General features: G+C 31.8%; 1 pseudogene; it reads left to right on the forward strand.

Annotated features, from left to right (window-relative positions):
• The first annotated feature begins 1209 nt into the window (after positions 1-1209).
• Positions 1210-2111, forward strand: LOC101990607 (annotated as a pseudogene).
• Positions 2112-2495: the final 384 nt, after the last annotated feature.

Here is a 2495-nt window from a genome sequence, read left to right on the forward strand (position 1 = left end):
AAATTCTTTAAAAGATGTATGAAAATGACATTGGTATTCAGCAAGAAATATGCTCAATTTTGAACACAATAAAATTAATTCTATATAATTCTGACCATTTTTATTTATTTGTATTTGTATTTAAGTAACAAAGTCTCTTGTTTTACAAATGTCATTAATTTTATTGGGCTTCTCAAAATTGAAATTCCTATCATTTGTTTGATAATTGAAAGTAATATTGGGGATTCAAAATCAGACAGACCTTATTTTTCACTAGAGTATCACTTCTGCATGCAGTTTATTGGCCCAGAAAATTATTATTAACATGTAATAGTTTAAATTCTTAACAAGAAACTCACAAAATATCTCCTAATTTATTAACATTTACCCCTCGCATTTTAAGCCTAAAAATAGTATGAAAATTTACAGACATTAAAATTAGGAAAGTAAACTTATGAGAAAGCTTTAAAATCAGACAGTCAATAAAAGAAAACAGAAAAGTGGAGCGATGAAACAGAAAGGTACAGAGGCAGAGAATGAAACGTTCATGAACAAATTATTCAAACTGTTGTATGAAGTATCATGATTTATAGTTGAAAGGCTGTATGCATATGACCTAGTAATACATGATTGTTCAGAGATATACTCCAATGGATAAGTCCAAAGCTCAAATGCTGAAAACATGTGTTCAGCAGGTGGATTGTCAATTTATTTGATGAACTATTTTTTTCACAAATTTTAATATTCTGGATTTGATTCTGCCTATAGACATAGTCAAAAATTGACTTTATACCTGGAAAGTTTCTGTTTATGTTAAAAATTTGTGAATGGCTTATCATTTTGGTGTAAAGACAATCCAATGAAGATGCTGTGAATATGGCTGAAATAATAATTGAGGAACATTACCTCTGATCCCACAAAAAAAGATAAATTTAAGGGTTTAAAAATTTAAACAGAGTAATAGCTGCTCGTATTTTTAGAAAATATACTCATTTACACCCCTATGATTATTATCTTTGAGATGTATAGAATTTTCCTATATTTATAAAAATATAATGATTAGAAAGGACATACCAACATGAAACAGTTCTTGTAAATCTTACTAAATACAATGTTGATATAAATTGTATTCTTTTCTTCTCACTTGACTGTGAATATTAAGTTACTGTTTCTGTTTTAGTAATGGTTTGTTAGGCTGTCTCTCTCAACCCACTGGAGCACAGTGAAATAATGGAAGAAGTAAACCAATCTATGGTTTCTGAGTTTATTTTCCAAGGACTTTGTACTTCAAGGGAACTACAGATCTTCCTTCTGCTGCCATTTTCCATCCTCTACCTGATGACTGTGGTAGGCAATCTCTTTGTGGTGATATTAATCATCACTGATCATCATCTTCATTCTCCCATGTACTTTCTGTTAGCCAATCTCTCATTTATTGACTTATGCATTTCCTCAGTTACCACCCCCAAACTGATCATAGACCTTGTTAAAGAAAATAAACTAATTTCCTATGGAGGCTGCATGAGCCAGATTCTCTTTGCACATTTCTTTGTAGGGAGTGAGATGGTGCTTCTTGTAACAATGGCCTATGACCGCTATGTGGCCATCTGCAGGCCACTCCACTGCACCAGCATCATCGACAGACAGAAGTGGATCTGGCTTGTTGTGATATCATGGATCATTGGGTTTGTGCATGGCATTAGTAACTGATCCTGATTTTGGAGCTACCTTTTTGTGGACCTAGAGTGATAGACAGCTTTTTCTGTGATATTCCTTTGGTGATGAAATTAGCCTGCATCAATACTGATGCTCTGAGAATTATGATAAATGCTGACAGTAGTGTTGTAGCAACAGCTTGCTTTATTTTGTTGCTAATATCTTACACTTACATTCTAATAACTGTTCAGCTTCACTCAAAAGATGATTCATCAAAGGCACTCTCTACCTGCACCTCCCATATCATAGCAGTTGTACTATTATTTGTGCCTATCATTTTCATCTATCTGTTGCCTGTCAGCATCACATGGCTGGACAAGTTTCTTGCTGTATTTTACTCAGTCATCACTCCTCTCCTGAATCCAGCCATCTATACACTGAGAAATAAAGATATTAAGAATGCCATAAGAAGTTGATAAATCACAGGTGAGTTCTGGATTAATTTAAGACATCTTTTCTAATTAGCAAGTTCATTGTGTAAACATGATTTTATGCCTATTTTATTGGAAATTTAATTGTACAATAACTTTTGCTGGGACTCTATAATTTATATTTAGCTTATGGTAATTAATATAACCATTTGAAAATATTTTTGTAATTGTAATACTTACAGTTTACCATGTAGAATGAGTCCTGAAAAATACTTGTATATGTTAAAGATTAGAAGATTTGTTGAAAAAATAACAATCACATTAATACATGGAGCTTTGTTTCTTAAATTGTTAGATTTATATTTAGATTTAACTTTAATAAGATTGTTATTAACAAAATTCTCTTTGAATTGCTTATCAATTGCATAA

The sequence above is a fragment of the Microtus ochrogaster genome, unplaced genomic scaffold (assembly GCF_000317375.1).
Source record: "Microtus ochrogaster isolate Prairie Vole_2 unplaced genomic scaffold, MicOch1.0 UNK200, whole genome shotgun sequence".
NCBI classification, from domain to species: domain Eukaryota; kingdom Metazoa; phylum Chordata; class Mammalia; order Rodentia; family Cricetidae; genus Microtus; species Microtus ochrogaster.